Here is a 7,050-nt window from a genome sequence, read left to right on the forward strand (position 1 = left end):
GCCCTGGCCGAGGTGGAGCGGATGCGCGACTTGGAGCACGCCATCTTGGTAAGTCTTCTTTCTTCTGTTGTCTTGCGATTTCTTCTTTGTGGGGGCACGCCAGCGCACCCATTGGGTGTAGCCCCCGAGGTTTGGGCCAACTATGTAGTAGTTGGGTCGAATCTTAAGAGTGTCGGCCTTGTTCTGACTTTTGTCTGTTTTCAGCATCTTGACGCCTTCTGGGTTGCCGCCTTCAACCGGCTCCTGGGAAAGCATCGGGAGCTCAAGGAGCAACTTGCTGCCAAGGAGGAGGAGCTTCGCGTCGCCGCAGGTACTCTTGTGCTCTTTTCTAGTGGGTTGCACTAGCGCACCCACTGGGTGTAGCCCCCGAGATTCGGGCCAACTGTGTAACAGTTGGGCCAAATCTTAAGTCTTATCTTTTTTCCTTCTGCTGAATTCTTCTACTTTGCAGCCGAAGTGCTATCTTGGCGGACCCGGCTGCTCCGGGCTGGTCATCATTATGACCGGTTTGTTGCCGATACCGGCCATCTTGGCATCGAGGCGGCACAGGCGAGGGCGGAGGCGTCCGCGCCCCGACGGTCTCTTGACGAGGCCAACTGGCTGCATGAGCAGCTGGCGGATCACAAGAGCCACCTCGAGGCTGAGGTGGAGCTTCTTAAGGCGGAGGCCGCCAAGGTGGTGGAGACGCAGCATGCCCTGGTCGAGGTGGACCAGCAGCGCGGCCAGCTAGCCAACGACAAGGGCCGGCTCCAAGCCGAGGTGGATCGTCTGCGGGAGCAGGCCACCGCGGCTGAGGAGGCCCGTCAGGACAAGACTCGCCGCCGTGAGGCGGCTAAAAAGGCGGCCGAAGACAAGGACACCGAGCTGAAGGTGGCCCTTGCTAAGGCGGCCAACCTGGAGAAGGCGCTCGGGGAGCGCGACCGCGTCTTGGAGCGGGAGCGACGTGGTATGTTGCTCGAGGCACAACACCTGGAAGAATCCTTCTCCAGTAAGTGCTGCTTCTCGTTTGCCGGGTCGGGACCCGGTCCTTCCTTCCTTGCTGTTCTTCTAACTTGCTTCTTCTTTTGCGACACGGGCCTTCCCGAAGACACAGCGGCTGGCGGAGGAAGCCGTCCGCTATCAGTGCGACCCGACTGGCGTTGCTGGGCCCGGGACGGATCCACTGACAGCCTGGACCTTTTCAGAGATCATCGCCGCTGCTGAGGCCTGCCTGCGGGTCTTGGGGACGCAGATGGAGCGGCTGTCCCGGGCCGGCACCGCGATGACGACGGCCCTGTGGCCGGACTTCGTCCATCCGCGTAGCTTCTCGCGCCTGGCGTGCTGGTTGGAGATGGGCCCAGACCGCCTTAGCGACTGGCGCATTTCTGCCGCCCGGGCCGGTGCTGAGATGGCGCCCCGGATCGCGCTGTCTTGGCATCCGGATCTTCAACTGGACGCGCTGAAGGGTCAGCGCGCTGGTTCGGAGCAGTTGCTGCAGGAGCAAGCCGTCCGGATTGCCTCCTGGGCCAGCTACATTGCTAAGTTCGCCTTCCACGACGAGTTCCATCCGGAGCGGTCGGAAGATGGCAGGGTCATGGATGGCGACGACTACGGCTTGCTTCTTCGCGACCCGGAGGGGAGCTCGGAGGAGACGGGTGTTTACGGTGACGCGGAGGCCAAAGAGGACACTGGTGCCTCGCTGGACCTGGAGGCCGGCAGGGGAGAGCCGTCGACGTCGCGACGCGGTGCTGTGGATGCTTGAAAAACTTTGTGTAGAAAACTTGTTAAGTAGTAGGTCCACCCACCCACTGGGGTTTTTTAGGGTGTAATGAACTCGGGCCGTGGGCCTTTGCTTTAAACATTTGTGTGTAAATGTTGTGAGTGCTTGTTTGCTTTTTGCCTTCCGCTTTTTTGAACTGATTTCATGCGCTTCTCCTCTCTGAAACCTTCCCCCCCGTGAGTCATACGGCTGAGGCTCCGGTCCGTGACAAGGAGTTCGATTCTTCGAGAGGGCACGTAGGACTTGGGTCCTTAGAAGCGTTGAGCACGAGCGAAACACCCACTGGGCCGGCTAGCGGCAATCCGGCTCGGCCGGTTGGTGAGCAGCCGGTCGTGCGGCTAACTTAGTTGATGAGCGACGGCCCGGGTTGGTCGACCCAGCAGCCTTTGACTTAGTGTATGAATCGTAGGGGAGCTTTGGCCCGTTGTGCTTGCCCGCCGTCAGCCAGAGCTGGATCTGCGGTTTTAGGGCGAAGTGTGGGACCGTGGCATCCTAACTTTATCAAGAATCACCAAGTAAAGTTGCGGGGTGGCAACCAAGACGGCCTGCCCCCGACCCCCCGGGTCGAGCGAGTCGAGCCGGCGGCCGGGTTCAGTAGTAAAGTGATGCAAAATATGGACGCAATAAGTTGGTCGGCAAAGCGCAGCCCCCGAGTCTTGTTCGGGTACCCCATTGTTTCATACGTTTACAAAAGGCGATGATACATACACTCGTGCGGCTAACTGTGAAACGGACGGAGGAGTTCCACTTTCCACGGCCGGGTCGTTTCTTCGTCGACGGTGTCCCTCTTGCGCTTCTTTGACCTGCGCGCGTCGATGAGGTAGTAGGCATTGTGATCGTGCAAGGCGCTGCTCACGATGAATGGGCCCTCCCATGGAGAGGACAGCTTGTGCTGGCCTGCCTGCTCTTGGACGAGTCGGAGGACGAGGTCGCCCTCGCAGAATGCGAGAGGCTTGATCTTCTTGCTGTGGTAGTGCCTCAGGCCCTGCTGGTAGATAGCCAAACGACTAAGTGCCAGAAGGCACGCTTCTTTGAGCAGGTCGACGCCGTCTTCGCGTGCCTCTCTGGCTTCGGCTTCGGTGTACATCGCGACACGCAGCGAGCCAAACTCGACGTCAGTCAGGATGACAGCTTCAGCTCCATAAACAAGGAAGAATAGGGTGAACCCGGTCGACTGGTTCGGTGTGGTGCATAGACTCCAAAGGACTGTAGGCAACTTGTCGAGCCAACTGTCGGGTGAGCGGATGAGTGGCTCGATGAGTCGCGGCTTGATGCCGGACAGGATGAGTCCGTTGGCCCGCTCGACCTGCTCGTTGGACTGCGGATGTGCCACGGAGGCCAGGTCGAGGCAGATGCCGGAGACGGAGCAGTATTGTTCGAGTGCGCCCTTGCCGAAGTTGGTGTCATTGTCAGTGATGATGCTGTTTGGCATGCCGTAGCGCACAACTATGTCCTTGATGAACCGGTCGGCTGTTGGCCCGTCCAGTTTCTTGATTGGTCTTGCCTCGATCCACTTGGTGAATTTGTCCACTGCCACCAGCAAGTGCGTCATGCCGCCTCAAGCTGTTTTGAAGGGTCCCACCATGTCGAGTCCCCAGACCGCAAAGGGCCAGGCGATTGGTATGGTGCGGAGTGCTGACGCCGGCTGGTGGCTGCGTTTGCTGAAGCGTTGGCACCCTTCGTACTTGAGGACGAGCGACTCGGCGTCTTTGAGGGCCGTTGGCCAGTAAAAACCGTGGCGGAACGCCTTGGCCACCAGGGATCGCGATGCGACGTGGTGCCTGCACTTGCCCTGGTGAATGTCGAGGAGGATGTCGATGCCGCGATCCTGCTCGACGCAGCGCTAGAACATGCCGGTAGAGCTGCGCTTGTCGAGCTCGTTGTTGATGATGCTGTAGGCGGACGCCCAGCACTGAACTTGCCGAGCTTCGGTCTCGTCTATGGGGAGAACCCCGTTCTCCAGAAATTCTGATATCGGCAAGGCCCAAGATGGGGCCGCGACTACGGTGAAGACGGCCACCAGGGTGGGTTCCAAGTCGGCAGCCCATGAGCCGGGTTGAGCAGCCCCCAGGTTGGGGATGGCGACGGCCGGGTCCGGGGTGATGGTGGCCGGGTTGAGCTGAGCAGCCCCTGGGCCGGGTTCAGCAGCCCCCAGGCTGGCTTGCGGTGCGGCCGGGTCTTCTGGAACGTGGATGGACTCGTAGTCCGGCGATGGCTTGACGGACGGCTTGCACAGGTGCTCGAGGGAGACGCCGGACGGGATGGCTTGACGTGACGAGGCGATCTTGGCGAGCGTGTCAGCTGCCTCGTTCTCCGCACACGGGACATGGAGGAACTCACAGCCCTCGAAGGATCCGGACAGCTTCTGGACGAGGAAGCGGTAGCTTGCCATGTTGGAGTCGCGGGCGTCCCACTCGCCGGAGCACTGCTGCACCACCAAATCCGAGTCGCTGTAGCATAGGATGCACCGGATGCCGAGTTCCTTGGCAAGTCGAAGGCCGTGCACGAGGGCTTCATATTCGGCGACGTTGTTGGAGGCGGCAAAGTGGATCTGCAGCGCGTAGCGGAGTCGGTCGCCCTTTGGAGATGACAGTATGATGCCGGCCCCTAAGCCGAGTCACATCTTGGACCCGTCAAAGTGCATGCGCCAATGCGTCGAGTCTGGAGGCGGTGGCAAGTACTGGGTCTCGGTCCAGTCAACGAGGAAATCGGCCAGGACCTGAGACTTGATCGTGGTGAGGGGCTCGTAGAGGATGGTGTGGCCGGCTAGCTGGATCGCCCATTTGGCGACTTGGCGAGAGGCATCCCGGCACTCGATGATTTCTCCGATGGGCGCCGTGCTGACGACGGTGACGACGTGCTCTTGAAAGTACTACTTCAACTTCTTGGTAGTGAGGTACACGCCATAACACATCTTCTGGTAGTGTGGGTAGTTCTGCTTGAAGGTGGAGAGCACCTCGCTCAGGTAGTAGACCGGGCGCTGGACGGCCTGGATCTTGCCCTTTTCTGGTCGCTCGACCACCAGCCCCGTGCTGACCGCCCGCGAGGTCGCGGCTATGTAGAGCAACAACGGCTCCTTGTCGGTCGGCGCAGCCAGGACTGGTGCGGTGGAGAGCATGCGCTTGAGGTCTTGGAAGGCTTCGTCCACCTTGCCGTTCCACTCGAACGGGCTTGTCTTCTTCATCAGTTGGTATAGAGGTAGCGCCCTCTTGCCTAGCCGGCTTAGAAATTGGCTGACCGAGGCGAAGCAACCCGTGAACTTCTGGACATCGCGCAGCCGAGCCGGCTTGCGCATGCGCTCGATGGCCTTGATCTTCTCCGGGTTCGCCTCAATGCCGCGCTCCGAGACGAGGAAGCCGAGCAGCTTTCCGGCCGGGACGCCGAAGACGCATATTTCCAGGTTGAGCTTGACCTTGTATTCACGGAGGTTGGCGAATGTTTCCTTCAGATTGTCGAGGAGCGTGAGGTGCTGCTTGGTCTTCACCATGATATCGTCCACGTACACGTGGATGTTGCGGCCGAGTTGCGGCAGCAGGCATTTCTGCATGTAGCGTTGGAAGGTGGCGCCGGCGTTCTTGAAGCCGAACGACATGGTGATGTAGTAGTACGCCCCAAAGGGCGTGATGAAGGATGTCTTCAGGGCATCGGCCGGGTCCAGCTTGATCTGGTGGTAGCCGGAGTAAGCGTCCAGGAAGGACAGGAGCTCGCACCCGGCGGTCGAGTCGATGACTTGGTCGATCCGTGGGAGTGCGAATGAATCCTTGGGACATGCCTTGTTGAGGCTGGTGTAGTCGATACACATCTGCTAGGTCTTGTTTTTCTTCAGGACAAGGACTGGATTGGCTAGCCACTCGGGGTGAAACACTTCCATTATGAAGCCGGCCGCCAAAAGCTTGGCGACCTGTTCACCAATGGTTCTTCTCTTCTCTTTGGAAAACCGACGGAGGGGTTGAGGGACAGGCTTGGTGTCCTTGCGGACGTGGAGTTTGTGCTCGGCGTACTCCCTCGGGATACCCGGCATGTCCTTGGGGGTCCATGCGTAGATATCCCGATTCTCACGGAGGAAGTCGACGAGCTCGCCTTCCTATTTGCTGTCGAGGCGGGTGCCTACGACAACGTACTTGCTGTAGCTGGGGTCTTCCGGGTTGAGCTTCACCTTCTTGGTATCCTTGGAGGGCTTGAAGGCGGCCTCGTCGGCCGGGTCCAGGGTCGGGATCGATGCAACGGAGGCCTCGCCGGCCAGGGCGACGATCCAGTCGAGCTGGCATCGCTCCTCGGCAATGACCAGCGACTCGGCCAACTTGGCGCCGTCTCGGGCGCACTCCAGGGACTTGCGGTAGTCGCCGGTGACGGTGATGAGGCCCTTAGGACCCGTCATCTTCATCTTCAGGTACGCTTAGTGTGGAACCGCCATGAACTTGGCGAGCACGGGCCGGCCCAACAATGCATGGTACACGCTGGACAGGTCCACCACCTCGAACCAGACCGGCTCGCGTCAGAAGTGGCTGTTGTCGCCGAATAGGACATCGAGCCAGACCTGGACAATGGGCGAGCAGGAGAGGCCGGGTATGATGCCGTGGAAGACTGTCCGGGTTGGCTCCAGGTCCTCGGCCTTGAGGCCGAGCTTGGTCATCGTGTCGTGGTAGAGGATGTTGATGCTGCCGCCGCCGTCGATGAGGACTCGGGAGAACTTGCACGTGCGCCGCGCGATGATGGTGGGGTTGAGGACGAGGGCGTACCCACCCGGACTCGGCATGACTGCCGGGTGATCCTCCCAGGTCCAGGTGATCGGGCGATCCGACCAGTGCATGAAATCCGTCTTGGACGGGACGACGGTGTTCACCTCCTACCGAAGGAGGCGCTCACTGCGCTTGTCGTCGCCGAGGCTGGTGAAGACGATGTAGGCTGCGTTCTAGTCCGGGTAGGCGTCGTTCCGTATCGCGCCGCCGGCGGGAGGCGGCAGTGGAGGCGGAGGCGGCTGTCCTACGCCTGGAGCTGGAGCCGGAGCCGGAGGAGGCCGAACGTCTCCCCTCATGATGCACTTGGTGATGGAGCACTACCGAAGCATGTGCGTGGAGGGTGTTGCGCCGCTGTGGTGCTTGCATGGGGCGTCGAGCATCTCTTCAAAACTCATGGCGGGCTGCCACGCCATCTTGCCGGTCTGCCGGCACTTCGCTGCCGGGTCCGCCGCGGGCTCGGCAGCTGCGGCGAGCCGGTTGTCGTGTCGTTGCGCTGGCTGGTCGGCCTTGCGCTTGTTGTTCTGGTGATGCTGCTGCCGGCTGCTTTCACCG

Source organism: Triticum aestivum, chromosome 7B (genome assembly GCF_018294505.1).
Source record: "Triticum aestivum cultivar Chinese Spring chromosome 7B, IWGSC CS RefSeq v2.1, whole genome shotgun sequence".
NCBI classification, from domain to species: Eukaryota; Viridiplantae; Streptophyta; class Magnoliopsida; order Poales; family Poaceae; genus Triticum; species Triticum aestivum.